The sequence below is a fragment of the Balaenoptera physalus genome (genome assembly GCF_965194825.1).
Source record: "Balaenoptera physalus genome assembly, chromosome: 18".
Lineage (NCBI taxonomy): Eukaryota > Metazoa > Chordata > Mammalia > Artiodactyla > Balaenopteridae > Balaenoptera > Balaenoptera physalus.
The window spans coordinates 62,390,100-62,410,482 of NC_138899.1; the positions used below are offsets into that span (position 1 = coordinate 62,390,100).

General features: G+C 41.5%; 1 long non-coding RNA gene across 1 annotated transcript in view; it reads right to left on the reverse strand.

Annotated features, from left to right (window-relative positions):
- Nucleotides 1-17,178: 17,178 nt before the first annotated feature.
- Nucleotides 17,179-20,383, reverse strand: part of LOC309647313 — a 56,436-nt gene continuing 53,231 nt past the window's right edge. The window contains exon 3 of the long non-coding RNA XR_014255953.1: nucleotides 17,179-17,654. This is a non-coding gene — a long non-coding RNA (uncharacterized lncRNA). The remainder of the gene's footprint in view (nucleotides 17,655-20,383) is intronic.

Below are 20,383 nucleotides of genomic sequence, written 5' to 3' on the forward strand. Positions count from 1 at the left end.
TCCTGCCATATGCCACCCACAAGGTATTTCACATACCTTATTCCACAACTACTTTATGAAGTAGATCAGATCATTTAGATGGGAAGTAACCTATCAAATCTATCAAGGATCAAACAAGTTAAACTGTCCAGGGTCTCACATTTATTACAAGGCAAAATTGGGATTCAACAACAGCACACCACAAGGCCGGATGGAAGCTAACCTGTCTCAGGACAGGTCTCATGAGGCATGGACAGCAGAGCAAACAACTGCACCCGAGGGTGCTGAAGTCTGAGGCTCATCCCATCTCAGAGGGAAGAGGGGAACTGCTCACAGTAAGATGGATCCAGAGTGTCCATTTGGTTTGAAGCAGGATCTCAGTGAGCAGCCCTGGATATGGAGAATAGGGTCTAATCCTCAAAAGAGAAGGAACGCAAAAACGAACAGAGAATTAAGGCTCCAGGCCAGCAGACCAGGGTGAGGACACGGCTGCAAACAGAGCCCAAATGAAGAAAGTCCAGCACAGGCTATGCACTCAGAGCAACATGAGGGCGTCACCGAGAGTCTACAGTGAGTAGTGAGGGTACTAGAATGGCCTGGCCATCATGGCCACCGCTCCCACGCTGCCGGTGGGTGAGTCTGGGCCTGTCCGGTCAGGGACAAGCTCAGGGTATGCACATGGTTAAGGTTTCAAGTTAAATGTCCTCAGAGCCTGCCATTGAGGGGAGAGGTAAGAAAGCTCCAAGGAAGGCAGAGACCCCAAGTGAAGCTCAAACCGTAGACTTGGGGAAGAAAATGGAGAGCCCAATTATCAGAAGGGAGGACCTCAGGGCAAGTTGATGCTTGTTTTCAGTGCTGAGCCTATAGGTGGAGCCAGGTGAGCCCAACTATCGAAACAAGCCGACAGAGCACACCTGTGGGAGACTGGCGGCGGGGACACTGCAGGAGGAAGACTTGGGCGACAGACCCTACAAGCCAATCACATCCTACAAACTGCAAGCCCAACTCCTTCAGGACTCAAGTCCTGAAAAGCAATATATAAACAGAAAGTCTGTCAGTTGACTGATACTTAAAGAGACCTAGGGGGATTTGTTGTTTAAAGGAAATGATATAGTGAATGCTTTTTGTAATGTGAATTATTACCTCCTAATTATTATTGTTGTTGCTATTTTTGAAAGTCTGGTTTTAATCCATTGATTTTCTTAAATAGAACATCCTTTTAATCTGGTCTCCTTCTATCAGATAGATATAGATATAGATATAGATATAGATATAGATATAGACATATAGATATAGATATATAGATATAGATCTGACATTTCCAAAAAAGAAATAGATGCTACTAATACATCTTAATTTAGCAAGGTTTAAATTTTTTTTTAATGTTTATTTATTTATTTATTTGTTTTTGGCTGCTCTGGGTCTTCATTGCTGTGCACAGCTTTCTCTAGTTGCAGCGAGCTGGGGCTACTCCTCGCCGCGGTGCGCAGGCCTCTCACTGCGGTGGCCTCTCCCGCTGAGGAGCACGGGCTCCAGGCGTGCAGGCTCCAGCAACTGCGGCACGCGGGCTCAGTAGTTGTGGCTTGCGGGCTCTAGAGCGCAGGCTCAGTAGTTGCAGCACACGAGCTCAGTCGCTCCACGGCATGTGGGATCCCCCTGGACCAGGGATTGAACTCGTGTCCCTTGCATTGGCAGGTGGATTCTCAACCACTGCGCCACGAAGGCAGTCCCAAGGTTTAAAGTTTAATCATTACCATATATTCATTAAACTAAAAAATATAGTCTAAACCAGAATTTCCCAAACCTGACTATACACAGAATTAAACTGGGAGTGTTAAAAACACAGATCCCTGCGTCCCACCTCTTGAGCTTCTGAGTCAACGGGAAACACAGGAAGGCTCGGGGTCTCCAGATGGGAGCTTGTGGCTTAGAACCTTTTGTGCAGCCATGGAGACTGAGCACATGGAGGTTAACACAGAGACGATCTTGTTGTTCCTGTCCCAGGCCGCCCCTCAGCCAGTGCCCAGGGGACAGATTTCCAGCTTACACTGAATGCAGTGATCAATGCGGTCGGGGAGAGTTTGGCTACTGGCCTAATAAGATGGTCTCCAGAACCGAGGGCGGGCAGCTGCTGTGCAGCCCAACGTGGAGGCAGGCCCTGGTCACAGTAGGTCCCTCAGCCCCTGGAGAAGGCCTCTAATACAAGACGCCTATGTTACCTAAAAATTACTAGGAGAAAACTGAATGTGCCCTGTGGTAAGCAGAACAATGCCTCCACCTCCAATGATGTCCAAGTCCTACTCCCTGAAACTGCGGATGTGTCAGGTTACATGGCACAGATAGATTGGTTGTTAATCAGCTGACCTTGAGATGGGGAGATTATCCTGATTATCTGGGGCGGGGGGGGGAACCGATGTAATCACAAGAGTTCTTAAAAATGGAAGAGGGAGGTAGGAGAGAGCCAGAGAGATAACTGTGTGAGAAGGACTCCGCATTGCTGGAGAAATGGGGCCACAAGCTACGGAATGTGGGTGGCCTCTAGAAGCTGGAAAAGGTAAAAAACAGAGCCAGAAAGGATCACAGCATGGCTGACTCCTTGATGTTAACCCAGGGAGACCCGGGTCAGACTTTGGCCTCCACAGTTGTAAGATAATAAATTTCTGTTGTTTTGAGCCACTAAATCTGGCCTTTAAACAACACAGAATTTTTTTTTTACAGCAAGAATATGAAACTGATACAATACCCATGACCAAGTTCTTCATTTTTTTTTTTTCTTTAGAATGCAAGAAAAGGAAAACTAGAACTTAAAATCTGACAGCCTGTCACTTCTTTGGATTGCAAGGCCCTGCAACCATCTCTGGTATTTTCCTTTTCTTTTCTTTGAAGAGACAAAGAAGATTCTATATCTAAGACAACCGGGCTCATTTATTGGGCCAAGTTTTTAACATAGTGTGATAGGATTGTTGGAAGATCCAGGATCCATATTTTAAAAATCTCCCTCCGTGTCTCTAAGTAGGCAGCCAGGTCTGCAAACCACTGGTCTAAAATTTAAATCCTAAACCCCATAATTAGGAGTTGCCACATGCCTAGAGAATGCGTACAGTGGATTATTATTAACCTTGGAGAGCATAACAATGTGGTGTCCACAGAGACTAAGCCTGGTGATGTAACGTTTCATCAATGACCTGAATAATGAAATGGTGAGCTCATTAAATGTGAATGTGGTACCAAAATGGAAAGCAGGCAGAGGAGGGCATTAATTAATTAATGAGGGTTGTTAAGATGGAGAGCATATTGATTCAAAGGGCAGGTGACAGCAGGGTGAGGAAATGCGGGAGGAGTTGCTAGGAATGAAGTTCAATGAAGGCAAACAGAATAATACACATTCTGTAGAAGGGAAGGAAATAGCACAATAACAGGCAGGGTGGGAGCAGACTGTAAAATCAGAGAAGGATCCTGCAGTAAGGCTGATCACAGAGATGGGGGTGCTGGGAGGGTGTGCAGGAAGGCCACCTGGCTTGGGCCTCACATTCACACGGATCCTGAAATTTAGAATTCCTACATCATTTTGGTATGTGATAAAGGCGTTCATTTCTTAATGTAAAGCTCACCACAGTTTTCTAATCCCAATTTTTTGCATCTTTTCCTTTCTTAATGTATTGGGAGCCTCAAAAAATGAAAGTGGCCTAGATGTCTCAGCTTCAAGAGTCCTGACTGGAGATCATGGTGGATCACATATTCACTACTGCAATCATAGGTGTGCAGCCATAGAGTATTTTTAGAAGGATTCACAAGGAGCAGTGAGGGTCTCTGTGAGGAAAGGAGATTTACTTTAATTTTTCCTGAAGAAAGTATTAATAGGTACTTTTTTGATTTTCTATTTTTTCCCCCCAGAGTTATACATGTGTATAATCTAAAATGTCATATAGTTCTACAAGGCTTCCTGTGAAAAACAGAAATCCCCTAGCTCCTCCTCACCATTTTCCACCCTTTCACTTATTCTAGATGATTCTTCTGGCATCCACCCCCATGTCTCTATAAATTTATTTATCTATTTATTTATTTGGTTGCGTGTGGGCTTTCTCTAGTTGCAGGGAGTTGGGGCTTCTCTTGTTGCAGAGCACGGGTCTAGGCACGCGGGCTTCAGTAGTTGTGGCACGTGGGTTCAGTAGTTGTGGCTCGCAGACTCTAGAGCGCAGGCTCAGCAGTTGTGGCGCACGGGCTTAGTTGCTCCGTGGCACGTGGGATCTTCCCGGACCAGGGCTCAAACCCGTGTCCCCTGCACTGGCAGGCGGATTCTTAACCACTGTGCCACCAGGGAAGTCCACCACCAGGTCTCTAAATTAACATGTTTGAAATACTCTTCCTTGCTCTTTCAATGTTGGCCATTATCTGAGTTGTCCCCACCATAGAAGATAAGGATTTGGTGTCTTCCCCCCGGTTGCCCCCACCATACATGTTCCTGCTTCCCCATCCGCCCCCCTGCCAACACATTTATGCTGTGATCCCAGTTAGGTGAATATTCAGTGTGTGCGTTACTGTGGCTATAGACACTATTCATGGCTGAAGTATAGTAAATTATGATATCTCTTCCTTTCCTGCACACCTTTTTCTGTTCCTGGAACTAGTAATTGTTTTGCTTTTCTTTTGCTTCATTGTGTATGTATGTATGTATTTATTTACTTTTATTTTTAATTTTTTTGGCTGTGCCACAAGGCTGGCAGGATCTTAGTTCCCTGACCAGGGATGGAACCCGGGCCCACGGCAGTGAAAGCGCTGAGTCCTAACCACTGGACAGCCAGGGAATTCCCTTTCAATGTATTTATATTTGCCATTTGTCTATGTCGGGTCTCAAGGCATTCCGAATCTTCAGGTATTCTAATAATTTCACCAGTTTCCCAAAAAGTCTTTCCCAAAGCCTCCTAAAATGCTGCAGCCTGGACCTGAGAGACAGCTGTCATCTTGGGCCCTCCCTTCTCCGGCATCCCAGGGATTCTTCCCTCTTGGGTAAATTCTCTGCCCTCTTCCTTTATTCGCTTCATGTTTTGACATTTGTTCTGGAGAATTCCTGAGGCAGGGGCACAGGATATGAATTTTTGAGAATTTGTATGTCTGAAATGTTTTTAATCTATCTTGACACTTGATAGATAGTTTGGGTTGGGTACATATAGAATTCTAAATTGGAAATCATTTTCTTTGAAAACTTTGAAGACTGTTGCCATCTGTCCTTCAGGGTTGCTGCTGAGGAGTATGAACTGGTTCTGATGCATCATCCTTTATATAGGACATATTTTTTCCTCTTCTTTGGAAGTTTGTGGCATCTTTTCTTTGTCCTCATTGTTTTGAGATTTCACATTGGTGTACTTTGGTGTGAGTCTATTTTCAATCCTTGTGTGGGCATTTGGTGGCCCTTTCATTCTAGAAATGCATGCTCCTCTGTTTCAGGAAATATTTTTGAATTATGTCTTTACTGACTTCCTCTCTTCTGGTTTCTCTGTTCTCACTTTTTGGATATCTGTTTTCATATATTAGATCTCCTGTTCCGAATTCTCATTTTTCTTATCTTTCATTTGTCCATTTCTTTTTCTTTTGCTCTAATTGTAGGGAAATTTACTCTTCTTTATTTTCTTTATTTATTGAATTTTTATTTATATTACCCTATTTCTAATTTCCAAGAAGTCTTATTTGTTCCCTGAATGCTCCTTTTTCTAAGGTCATATTCTTATTTGATGGTTATATATCTTAGCTCTGAGGATATTAATTAGAGGATATTTGACGTTTTCTTCAACCTGCACGGTCTCTCTTTTCTCCAATTTGCCTTTTTCTATTCATTTTGGTCTTTGTATTTCATGTAAGAGGTTTCCTCAATCTCTGATAAATGTGGATTGTCTGCTCCTATTTAAGAATGGGGAGCTGAAAAGCTGAGTGGAAAGCCTGAACCTGTAGGGGCTTTTTGACCAGAGGCTCCGCTGCATGTTCTAGCTGGACTGTTTGGTTGGAGAATGCCCACGTCAGTACCTGTAAGTTTTTCCTCTTGGGGAGACCAAATTCCCCAGAGAGGACTCTTCCAGGCTCATGCCCAAAGGATACAATTCTGGCTGCAGGCATTGTGGGAGCACAGTGGGGAAAGAGCCGTGGGTCTCCATCTTTTCATTTAACCCCCCTGTTTTTGCTACAGCACGCAGTCCTCAACTCTGCCTGGTGTCCTCCAATCTACAGACCTCTGTTCTAGTCTCTCTGCAGTGGGGAAAGGGGCACTGGCCAGGCTGTGCAGAGAGGGGAAGAGATCTAGGAGTCTAACTGCTTCCTAAATGAACTTTGAACCACTGCTTCTGGTTTTAGCATGCCCCAGCCTCTTTTCCAGAGGTATCTGGTGCAGCCTATTCCTGAGCCTTTGGGGAATTCTGGTTGGTTTCTCAAATTTTTCCACTGCTGGCTTTGGATTCAGTTTTCCTCTGTCTGCTCTGTCATTGGCCACAGTTCTTACTTTCCAGCTTTTGAAATTTTGTTGCTATGGGGAGTTAAAAAAATTTTTGATGCTATTATTTCTTCCCTTTAAAAAATTTCAGCCCCAGAGGGCGCCTGCACACCAGCATTCTAGGTGCAGGGGCCGTGGGGTTATTAGAGGTGGAGCGCGGGGAGGGCACAAGGCAGGAGGCGGCCGCCGTTACAGCGTGGGCACGGTCACGTGGCCAGCACCATGAGCACCCGGCAGAGAATGAAGGAGAGACAAAGAGGAGGGGAGGAGGAGGAGGAGGATTCAGAGAGTAGGAGCTGGGGAGCCCTCCTGCGCTACAGCTGTGTGGCTGACAGGGTCTTTGTGCTCTGGCCGGGTGTCAGGACTGTGCCTCTGATGTGGGAGAGCTGAGTTCAGGACATTGGTCCACCAGAGACCTCCCGGCTCCATGTAATATCAAATGGAGGAAGCTCTCCCAGAGATCTCCATCTCAACGCAAAGACCCAGCTCCACTCAACGACCAGCAAGCTACAGTGCTGGACACCCTATGCCAAACAACTAGCAAGACAGGAACACAACCCCACCCATTAGCAGAGAGGCTGCCTAAAATCATACTAAGGTCACAGACACCCCAAAACACACCACCGGACGCAGTCCTGCCCACCAGAAAGACAAGATCCAGCCTCATCCACCAGAACACAGGCACCAGTCCGCTCCACCAGGAAGTCTACACAACCCACTGAACCAACCTTAGCCACTGGGGGCAGACACCTAAAACAACGGGAACTACGAACCTGCAGCCTGCAAAAAGGAGACGCCAAACACAGTAAGTTAAGCAAAATAAGAAGACAGAGAAACACACAGCAGATGAAGGAGCAAGGTAAAAACCCATGAGACCAAACAAATGAAGAGGAAATAGGCAGTCTACCTGAAAAAGAATTCAGAGTAATGATAGCAAAGATGATCCAAATCTTGGAAATAGAATGGAGAAAATACAAGAAACGTTTAACAAGGGCCTAGAAGAACTAAAGAGCAAAACAAACAATGATGAACAACACAATGAATGAAATTAAAAATTCTCTAGAAGGAATCAATAGCAGAATAACTGAGGCAGAAGAATGGATAAGTGACCTGGAAGATAAAATAGTGGACATAACTACTGCAGAGAAGAATAAAGAAAAAAGAATGAAAAGAATTGAGGACAGTCTCAGAGACCTCTGGGACAACATTAAACGCACCAACATTCAAATTATAGCAGTCCCAGAAGAAGAAGAGAAAAAGAAAGGGACTGAGAAAATATTTGAAGGGATTATAGTTGAAAACTTCCCTAAAATGGGAAAGGAAGTAGTCAATCAACTCCAGGAAGCACAGAAAGTCCCATACAGGATAAACCCAAGAAGAAACATGCCAAGACACATATTAATCAAACTATCAAAAATTAAGTAGAAAAAATATTAAAAGCAGCAAGGGAAAAACAACAAATAACATACAAGGGAATCCCCATAAGGTTAACAGCCCACCTTTCAGCAGAAACTCTGCAAGCCACAGGGAGTGGCAGGACACATTTAAAGTGATGAAAAGGAAAAACCTACAATCAAGATTACTCTACCCAGCAAGGATCTCATTCAGATTCGACGGAGAAATTAAAATCTTTACAGACAAGCAAAAGCTAAGAGAAGTCAGCAACACCAAACCAGCTTTACAACAAATGTTAAAGGAACTTCTCTAGGCAGGAAACACAAGAGAAGGAAAAGACCTACAATAACAAACACAAAACAATTAAGAAAATGGTAATAGAGACACACATATTGATAACTACCTTAAATGTAGATGGATTAAATACTCCAACCAAAAGACACAGAATGGCTGAATGGATAAAGAAACAAGACCCGTACATATGCTGTCTACAAGAGACCCACTTCAGACATAGGGACACATACAGACTGAAAGTGAGGGGATGGAAAAAGATATTCCATGCAAATGGAAATCAAAAGAAAGCTGGAGTAGCAATTCTCGTATCAGACAAAATAGACTTTAAGATAAAGAAAATTACAAGAGACAAAAAAGGACACTACATAATGATCAAGGGATCAATCCAAGAAGAAGATATAACAATTGTAAATATTTATACACCCAACATAGGAGCACCTCAATACATAAGGCAAATGCTAACAGCCATAAAAGGGGAAACTGACAGTAACACAATCATAGTAGGGGATTTTAACACCCCACTTTCACCAAAGGAGAGATCATCCAAAATGAAAATAAATAAGGAAACACAGGCTTTAAATGATACATTGAACTAGATGGACTTAATTGTTATTTATAGGACATTCCATCCAAAAACAACAGAATACACTTTCTTCTCAAGTGCTCATGGAACATTCTCCAGGATAGATCATATGTTGGGTCATAAATCAAGCCCTGGCAAATTTAAGAAAATTGAAATCGTATCAAGTATCTTTTCCGACCACAACGTTATGAGCCTAGATATCAATTACAGGGAAAAATCTGTAAAAAATACAAATACCTGGAGGGTAAACACTACACTACTAAATAACCAAGAGATCACTGAAGAAATCAAAGAGGAAATCAAAAAATACCTAGAAACAAATGACAATGAAAACACGACGACCCAAAACCTATGGGATGCAGCAAAAGGAGTTCTAAGAGGGAAGTTTATAGCAATACAGTCCTACCTCAAGAAACAAGAAACATCTCAAATAAACAACCTAATCTTACACCTAAAGCAATTAGAGAAAGAAGAACAAAAAAACCCCAAAGTTAGCAGAAGGAAAGAACTCATAAAGATCAGATCAGAAATAAATGAGAAAGAAATGAAGGGAACAATAGCAAAGATCAATAAAACTAAAAGCTTCTTCTTTGAGAAGATAAACAAAATTGATGAACCATTAGCCAGACTCATCAAGAAAAAAAGGGAGAAGACTCAATAGAATTAGAAATGAAAAAGGAGAAGTAACAACTGACACTGCAGGAATACAAAGGATCATGAGAGATTACTATAAGCAACTATATGCCAATAAAATGGACAACCTGGAAGAAATGGACACACTCTTAGAAAAGCACAACCTCCTGAGACAGAACCAGGAAGAAATATAAATTATAACCAGACCAATCACAAGCACTGAAACTGAGACTGTGATTAAAATCTTCCAACAAACAGAAGCCCAGGACAAGATGGCTTCACAGGCGAATTCTATCAAACATTTAGAGAAGAGCTAATACCTATCCTTCTCAAATTCTTCCAAAATATAGCAGAGGGAGGAACACTCCCAAACTCATTCTACAAGGCCATCATCACCCTGATACCAAAACCAGACAAAGATTCACAAAGAAAGAAAACTATAGCCCAATATCACTGATGAACATAGATGCAAAAATCCTCAACAGAATACTAGCAAACAGAATCCAACAGCACATAAAAAGGATCATACACCATGATCAAGTGGGGTTTGTCCCAGGAATGCAAGGATTCTTCAATATATGCAAATCAATAGATGTGATACACCATATTAACAAACTGAAGAATAAAAACCATATGATAATCTCAATAGATGTAGAAAAAGCTTTTGACAAAATTCAACACCGATTTATGACAAAAACTCTCCAGAAAGTAGGCATAGAGGGAACCTACCTCAACATAATAAAGGCCACACATGACAAACCCACAGCCAACATCATTCTCAATGGTGGAAAACTGAAACCATTTCCTCTAAGATCAGAAACAAGACAAGGTTGTCCACTCTCACCACTATTATTCAACATAGTTTTGGAAGTTTTAGCCACAGCAATCAAAGAAGGAAAAGAAATAAGAGGAAGCCAAATCAGAAAAGAAGAAGTAAAGCTGTCACTGTTTGTAGATGACAGGATACTATACATACAGAATCCTAAAGATGCTACCAGAAAACTACTAGAGCTAATCAATGAATTTGGTAAAGTTGCAGGATACAAAATTAATGCACAGAAATCTCTTGCATTCCTATACACTAATGATGAAAAATTTGAAAGAGAAATTAAGGAAACACTCCCATTTACCACTGCAACAAAAAGAATAAAATACCTAGGAATAAACCTACCTAAGGAGACAAAAGACCTGTATGCAGAAAACTAAAAGACACTGATGAAAGCAGTTAAAGATGATACAAACAGATGGAGAGATATATGTTGATTCTTCTTGGACTGGAAGAATCAACATTGTGAAAATGACTACACTACCCAAAGCAATCTACAGATTCAATGCAATCCCTATCAAACTACCCCTGACATTTTTCACAGAACTAGAACAAAAAATTTCACAATTTGTATGGAACCACAAAAGACCCTGAATAGCCAAAGCAATCTTGAGAAAGAAAAATGGAGCTGGAGGAATCAGGCTCCCGGACTTCAGACTATACTACAAAGCTACAGTAATCAAGACAGTATGGTACTGGCACAAAAACAGAAGTATAGATCAATGGAACAGAATAGAAAGCCCAGAGAAAAACCCACACACATACAGTCACCTTATTTTTGATAAAGGAGGTAAGAATATACAATGGAGAGAAGACAGCCTCTTCAATACGTGGTGCTGGGAAAACTGGACAGCTACATGTAAAAGAATGAAATTAGAACACTCCCTAACACCATACACAAAAATAAACTCAAAATGGATTAAAGACCTAAATGTAAGGCCAGACACTATAAAACTCTGAGAGGAAAACACAGGCAGAACACTCTATGACGCAAGTCACAGCCAAATCCTTTTTGACCCACCTCCTAGAGAAATGGAAATAAAACCAAAAATAAACAATGGGACCTAATGAAACTTAAAAGCTTTTGCCCAGCAAAGGAAAACATAAACAAGACAAAAAGACAACACTCAGAATGGGAGAAAATATTTGCAAATGAAGCAACTGACAAAAGATTAATCTCCAAAATTTACAATCAGCTCATGCAGCTCAATATCAAAAAAACAAACAACCCAATTCAAAAATGGGCAGAAGACCTAAACAGACATTTCTCCAAAGAAGATATACAGATTGCCAATAAACACATGAAAGGATGCTCAACCTCAATAATCATTAGAGAAATGCAAATCAAAACTACAATGAGGTATCACCTCATACCAGTCAGAGTGGCCATCATCAAAAAATCTACAAACAATAAATGCTGGAGAGGGTGTGTAGAAAAGGGAACACTCTTGCACTGTTGGTGGGAATGTAAACTGATACAGCCACTATGGAGAACAGTATGGAGGTTCCTTAAAAAACTAAAAATAGAACTACCATACGACCCAGCAATCCCACTAGTGGGCATAAACTCTGAGAAAACCATAATTCAAAAAGAGTCATGTACCACAATGTTCATTGCAGCTCTATTTACAACAGCTAGGACATGGAAGCTACCTGTGTCCACTGACAGATGAATGGATAAAGAAGATGTGGCACATATAAACAATGGAATATTACTCAGCCATAAAAAGAAACAAAATTGAGTTATTTGTAGTGAGTTGGATGGACCTAGAGTCTGTCATACAGAGTGAAGTAAGTCAGAAAGAGAAAAACAAAACCGTATGCTAACACATATATATGGAATCTAAAAAAAATAAAAATGGTTCTGAAGAACCTAGGGGCAGGACAGGAATAAAGACACAGACATAGAGAATGGACTTGAGGACACGAGGAGGGGTAAGGGTAAGCTGGGATGAAGTAAGGGAGTGGCATGGACATATGTAGACTACCAAATGTAAAATAGCTAGTGGGAAGGAGCCACATAGCGCAGGGAGATCAGCTTGGTGCTTTGTGACCACCTAGAGGAATGGTATAGGGAGGGTGGGAGGGAGATGCAAGAGGGAGGAGATATGGGGATATATTTATACGTATAGCTGATTCACTTTGTTATAAAGCAGAAGCTAACACACCATTGTAAAGCAATTATACTCCAATAAAGATGTTAAAAAAAAATTCATTCACCATCATTTTCATGAGATTTCAGAAAAGAGAAAATGAAGATGTGTGCTTGTTCAGTTTTCCATCTTCACCTGGAAGATTTACTTCTCACTCTTTACACTTTCCTATAGTTTTATTTTTTAACCAGTATTTGCTTACTAATTATTATTCGGTGTTTTGCTTTTCAAGTTAAGACAATCTAGTCTTTTTCAAAGCAGCTATTAAGAGTATAGTACGTAGCAACCATGAAATAATGATCAGCCTTTTTAGGGCTTTGAGAGCTCCCCAAATGCTGACCTCTGTAGTAGGTGCATGTATGTGCATTTGTATTTACCAACGAGATAGGTGCAGCCTACCTGGGGAAGATCATATACCCACAAACAATGACACAAGACCAGTAAATAGCAATACACCTCTAAGAAGGAAACAAGTTAGGTCAAAATGAGTCATAGGTAGTCATGTGACATTTCTCTATCTCAGCCAGGAGGAGAATTTCCAATTTGATTGGATACTTGAGTTACCCACTCATAATGAATTCTCTGAAGCAGCTGTCTCCAAATTCTTTGATTGACACTCTTATAAGAAAAACATTTAAAAAAAAAAAAAAAAGAAAAGAAAAACATTTTTAACATGCCCTCAAATATGCAAATTTATTTATTTGCAAATTATACACATCTTACTGTAACAATATCATATACAGTATTAATACATAAACAACTAGAGATTTTTAAATGGTGCAATAGAAAATAAATAAAATTAGAAGTTCTAATATTTTTCTTTAGTATCCCAGTGAATCATCTTGCACACAGTGGAATTCTCAACCAGGATGAGTTGAGGATCAGAACACCTGGGAAGGTTTTTCAAAAGACTCTTATCCAGGCCCCTACCTGGACATTCTGAATCAGAACTTCTGAGGATGGGACCCTGGCACAGACATTTTGAAAAAGTTTCCCTGATGATTCCCATGTGCACTTCTAGTTAAGAAATACAGCTCCACAGATTTAAAAATTAGAGGCCTTAAGAAACTGTAACTAGTGGTCAAATGGCTACCCTGAGTTGCAAAGAGCAGACAATACTGGGAAATGAAGAGCTTGATTAAATATCTGGATTATCACAGACCTCACAGACAAAAATCTTTGTCTCCTTCGCTCACCTCCGTATTTTTCTTCCTCTGTATCTGTCCTCTCCCTTCACTTTTTAGTATACGTTTAACGTTTCTATTATAGACAATAGGCATTCATCTTAGAAAATACAGATAAGCAAAAAGAAGAAAATTAAAACTCATCTAAAACCCTACCATTACAAGATAACACTTGAACTTTTTATTTATAGCCTTCCAGATATTTATGCCAACATATATTTAAAGGGGGGATGATACTGTACACGTTGTTTTTAACCTGGCTTTTTTTCACTTGGTAATTGTTATTTTTTCTATGACAAGAAATAAGAGCCACAGTGATGAGACAGCTGGTGCGCATGCTCGGAGCAGGTAGTGCCATTGAAGCCCCCTGAGTCCTGCTGAACGGCCTGGTCGTCTAACCTTCTCTCCCCTCCCCGCATCAGATCCTCCTTTACTTGGTGTCTCTCGCTTTGTTTGCTTTCTACACGTGCTTTCTCTTTCTCTCTTCTTTTCTTTTACCTTCCATCCTCATCTCTATTCCTAACTGAGGCCTTCAGGACAAGGGTTAATATCTGACAGAATTAAACTTCCTGATATTTTGACAAGGGATGCGTAACCAGGGAGCTGGAGAGACAGCTGCACCCTGCTCGGCAAAGGGGATTTTCTGAGCAAGCCCAGGCAAGAGCCTTCTGTTCTTGATGACTATCTGTTATTTCCACTTGGGAGCCCAAATGAAAGTTGCTTATTTGCCTTCTAAGCAAGGTGTGGCCAGAGGCAGCCAGCGGTGCCCAGGTTGTCAGAGAAGAGTCATTTCAGGGAAATCGCGTTTCTGGAACTGAAACGGAGAGAGAGATGGGACTGCAGCTGACACAAGGCAAGGGCTGAGAAGGAAGCAGGCATGACAATCCAGAACAAACCAGCTGCCGTGCTTCTACCTGCAGGGTAATCGGTTTCCCCACTGGTATTACGAAAGCGGTTACACAATATCAGTTCCTCCTGCTTTACGAGGCAAGAATCTTCCGAGTGCTGGCTACCCTCGCATCGCTCCTCAATCAGCTGCCGAAGAAATTTCTATCTGTAGTTACTAATCCACAGATAGTTAGCAAAGTTTCTGAGCTTTGAAAACTTCCCTGGGCTGGTATGGAAGAAAGTAAGCCCCTTCCACCACAATAGGGCCAAGCTGTGTTTTCTAGAGGCTATGGAAAATTATTGTTTTCATTAAATGCAAACCATTGGCCCCAAACCAACAATGTTCTTAGGGATGAAACTGGCACTGGCTTCACTGACTATTAAGAGCCTACATTAGCCAGCTCTATAATGGTATTCTGCTGTGGAAGGTTCTAGAAAATGAGTAGAAAGTGACTCACTCTCCACCTTCACTCTCAATATCAACCTGCCCCCCCAAACCCAACACCATCACCGCCAGCTTCATTAGTTATCAGTTGGAATGGGAGGAAGAGGGGATGTACCACATTTGTGCTTATGCTAGGAGATGCTTCAGGGGGACAGCAATTAAGTGCTTTAACAGGGTGTCAGTCACAGTGGGTGGGACTCTCCCTGTCATCCTGCAGAAGCAGAGCCGGAGTAGCTGATGATAGCTAAAGAGAGGGTGCCCCCCCACACACACACAACCTCTCCCTTTCCCAGCAAGAGCTACTTAATAAGCACCACTTAGCATGTGTACAAGGTCAGAAAGGAGATGAGAAATAAGGGAAAAATATTTTGACATAAAAAGGTCCAGAAAAGGTCTCTTATAGGAAGAACATCTCTGACCTATGGCAGAGTTGAAAACTTTAAAAAAAAAATTTTTTTTTTCTTTGACAAAGACTGGAAAATTCTTTCCTCTCCCCAGGGAAACAAATCTTTACTTGTAGCGGCACCTGAAATTCCACCATTAGTGACTCATTCCTTTGTGTGTTGTAGGCAACCTGGCATTTAAGAAACCTATATCAAAATGCAGATACTTTATATGAGGCCAGCCAGTGATTCTTGTTGGAATCAGAATCTTTGAGATGACTTTAATTTATTTATTTATTTATTTTTTCCTGCATCTATTGAGATGATCATATGGTTTTTATTCTTCAGTTTGTTAATATGGTGTATCACATTGATTGATTTGCATATATTGAAGAATCCTTGCATCCCTGGGATAAATCCCACTTGATCATGGTGTATGATCCTTTTACTGTGTTGCTGGCTTCTGTTGCTAGTATTTTGTTGAGGATTTTTGCATCTATATTCATCAGTGATATTGGTCTGTAATTTTCTTTCTTTGTAGTATCTTTGTCTGGTTTTGGTATCAGGGTGACGGTGGCCTCATAGAATGAGTTTGGGAGTGTTCCTTCCTCTGCAATTTTTTTTTTTTGAGATGACTTTTAAATGCAGACTCCTGGCACACACACACACACACACACACACACACACACACACACACACACACACACACGCACATACGCATACTCCATCCCCCCCACCCTACTATGACCATGACCTTTAGCCTGTCTTCAGTCCTCTGGTGTCTTAGTCATCTCAGGCTATAACAAAACACCAGAGACCGAGTGACTTAAACAACAGACATTTATTGCTCATAGTTCTGGAAGGTCAAAGTCCAAGATCCAGGTGCCAACATTTTCTGGTGAGAATGTTTCTTGGCTTGTAGATGTCACCTTCTTGCTGTGTCCTCATATGGCTTTGTTTGTTTGTGCACATGGAGAGAGCAAAATCTGCCTTTCTCTTCTTGTAAAGACACTTATCCCATCATGAGGGTCCTCCCTCATGACCTCATCTAAACCTAATGATCTACCAAAGTCCCCACCTCCAAATAACATCACACTGTTGTAGCTTGACCTACAACATACGGATTTGTCAGGGTGGGGATGGGAGGACACAAATATTTAGCCCCTAACAGCTGGCTTCTGATAGAACCTTGGGGTAATTAACTTTAGTTCAAAGTAAGTAGCTGACCTACTTTTGCAGGTTAGAAAATGATTTCCACTGTGGATGATGATTTGGTTGCCTCAATCAGAACTGTCCCTCAGGACTTCCCTGGTGGCCCAGTGGGTAAGACTCCCACAACTGACATCTGGCTTTTCCCAGATGGGGGAGGAAACAGCAATCATACCTGTGTCTAATCTACAGGCTCCCAAAGCAGGGGGCCCAGGTTCGATCCCTGGTCGGGGAACTAGATCCCGCATGCATGCCACAATTAAGAACTGGCGCAGCCTAAATAAAGAAAGAAATATTAAAAAAGAAAAAGAGGGCTTCCCTGGTGGCACAGTGGTTGAGAATCTGCCTGCTAATGCAGGGGACACGGGTTCGAGCCCTGGTCTGGGAAGATCCCACATGCCACGGAGCAGCTGGGCCCGTGAGCCACAACTACTGAGCCTGCGCGTCTGGAGCCTGTGCCCCGCAACGGGAGGGGCCGCGATAGTGAAAGGCCCGCGCACCGCGATGAAGAGCGGTCCCCGCACCACGATGAAGAGTGGCCCCCACTTGCCGTAACTAGAGAAAGCCCTCGCACGAACCGAAGACCCAACACAGCCAAAAATAAATAAATAAATAAATAAAGTAGCTATAAGAAATACAGTCTCTCCATTTAAAAAAAAAAAAAAAGAAACCACAGAATTCATGAATTGGAGCCAAAAAAGTAAAACCTGGATGTGAAACAAAAAAAATTAAAAAAAAAAAAAAAAAAGAAAAAGAAAAGAAAAAAAGGAACTGACCCTTTATAATTAAGGATGAATGCAATGAAAACTGGAAATAGTTGTTTTTAAAATGTTGACACTTCAAAGGGGAGTATATACAAGAGTCAACACTGTCACTTTCCTGCACTGAATCCATGGCCCCTCTCATATCCTGTCCCTTTCTTTTCTCCCTACTGTACTGCTGGTACAATTCTTGTCTTCTCCTCCTCAACGGGCAAATGTATTAGGAATGCAATTTGTGTTTGTGTTATACGTATTTACTTGTTTTGTACTTTCTTTACATCACATAGGTTTAATATTTCACTTGGGGATGTAGTTATTTCACTGTCTTGGCCTTTCTTACTTGATGGGCCAGTGGCTATGACAAGAAAAAAGGTCCTTACCTCTGTCTTATGACCTTTAGAGTAAAGGAATCATGTATCAGTAGCTGACGATTGCAGGACAACCTAGAGAGTATGAAAGGGCAGTAAGGGGTAAGTTGGGGGTTGAAAAAAATAAGACTAAGGACAAGATTCCCCTACCTCCCAGTTTTTCAAAGAACAAGCTTCTATCTGGTCAGCAATCTACCGGGAGGAAGCAGCAGCCAAAGGTCCCACAGTTTGCTCACTACTTATACCCTACCTAAGATTTCCCTTGGGTGCAGATGTACTTGGAGCCCAGAGTCATTCTATAGGGTTGGGACAACACAATGTGCCTCTCCTCCCTGTTGGCCTCCTTTTCTCCACCTCAATGCATGCAGGTGAAATCAAATTGAAATTAACACCAAGGACCCCACAAAGGGTAAAGAAGCTACTACAGGGCCATGTAGACAGAGTACGTGGTAGAAGAAGGGGCAGGTCATTCCAGGTTCTTTAAGTGTTTAGGAGTACTTTGGAGGATTACCTTACTTTTATTTTCCTAACCCTCTTCTCCCCTATGTAGGGATGCCAAATCCAATAGACTGCCTGTCACACCTCCCAGCTCTGGTCAGCAGCTCAGCACTCCATTCTGAGGATAAAGTGCAATGCAGAATGAGCAAACTGCCTAGGCTGCTCACGTTCCCAAACGACAAGGCTCTTTGTTGGTTCTGCTGGTCCTACACCATTTCCAGAGACCAGCATGTGACAGAGCCACAACCTCCAGTCACTCTGTCAGCTATCTGCAGTTCCTCTTTTTCTTTTTTAAGATTTTTTTTTAAAATTTATTTATTTTATTTATTTATTTTTCGCTGAGTTGGGTCTTCGTTGCTGTGCACGGGCTTTCTTCTAGTTGAGGCAAGCAGGGGCTACTCTTTGTTGCGGTGCACAGGCTTCTCACTGCAGTGGCTTCTCTTGTTGCAGAGCACGGGCTCTAGGCGTGCGGGCTCAGTAGTTGTGGCTCGCAGGCTCTAGAGCTTAGGCTCAGTAGTTGTGGCGCACGGGCTCAGTTGCTCCGCAGCATGTGGGGTCTTCCCGGACCAGGGCTCAAACCCGTGTCCCCTGCATTGGCAGGCGGATTCTTAACCACTGTGCCACCAGGGAAGCCCAGTTCCTCTTTTTTTTTTCTTCTTCTGACCTGATAAACAATGACCGTTGAAGCGTTCCACTATCTACAGATTCTAAGCCAAGGTTAGCTTTGGTTAAGAGAAAAATTCTACGTTCTCCAAAACAGTGGTCAAAATGTTTTATTTTATGAGCAGGAACTTTACGTTCTCTGATATGCATTACAAAATCTATGAGTCACCATTCCTGTTTTTGTTCTGTGTGGTTATAGTTCATAGCAAAATCGATGCTACCCAAGAAATAGACAAGGAACTTCTTGATAAAGGGAGGAAGTAACCAAGTGGTTGAAAGCAGAGGCTCAGAAAGAAGCTTAGTTCTGCGTTCAATTACTCCTCTCATTTCTATGACTTCCCCCCTCCCTAAAAGAAGAACAATAGGAACAGCAAAATCAGCAAATTGTGAACTCAGTTTCCCACCTGTCCTAAGAACTCTGGTGTCCCCTGTCCCATCCTTGCCACACACAGAATTCGTAATAGGAAATTTGAGCAAACATAGAAACCTACTGTTACAAGCAGGTAGGTGTATGCCTCTACTGTCACTTCCCAAAGAAGGAAGAGCTCTCTTTTGTCTAAATGGCAGGTACCAATCCTTCTAGCTTTCTCTTCTATAAGTTAATGTCTAAAGATGGAATTTCAAAACAGTGGAGGGAAAGATGTATTATCCAATACATAATATTGAGGCAACCGTATAGCCACATGGAAAAAATAGAATAAAACCCTTATGAAGCAAAGATTTAAATATATATATGAAAATATAAAAGTACTAGAAAAAAATGGGTTAACTTTTTTAATGGTTTTTTAATAGTTTTGGGAGTGAGGAAGTATTACATAAAACCAAGAAGCCATATAAGATTCGACTATATAAAACTGGTAGATTCAAGTATATAAAATAAACTTTTAAAAATACATGAGAAAAACCACCAGAAACAAAGACAAAAGACATATGACAAACTGGGAAAAAGTGTTTGCAACGTTTATCACAAAAGGGTAATTTCCTTCAGATAAGAAGAACTCCTAATTTTTTTTATTAAGGTAGAGTTGATTTACAATATTATGTAAGTTTCAGGTGTCCAACATAGTGATTCACAATTTTTAAAGGTTGTACTCCATTTATAGTTATTATAAAATATTGGCTATATTCCCTGTGCTGTACAATGTATCCCTGTAATTTATTTATTTCATACATAGTAGTTTGTACCTCTTAACCTCCACCCCTATCTTGACCCTCACCCTCCCCTCTCCCCACTGGTAATAACCACTAGTTTGTTCTCTATAACTGTGAGTCTGTTTCAAAAAGAACATCTAAAATTTAATAAGAAGAGTAACAAAACCCAACAGAAAAAAATAGGATACAGAAATAACACATAAACATATAAAAAGATGCTCAACCTCAATCATAATAAAAAGAAAGGAAATTTAAATTACCCTGATAGATCATTTTTTTTCCCTATCAGACTTACAAAGAACAAAAAGTTTGTTGACACAGTTTGTGGGCAGGGCTGTGAGGACACAAGCATCTTACCCATTGCTTATGAGAGTGTAAGTTAGTACTGTCTTAACAAAAGTCAATTTAACAATGTCGTCCAAATTCCAAATATATATAACTTTTGACAAGCAATTCTACTTGTAGGAATTAGTCCTACAGATATATCCACA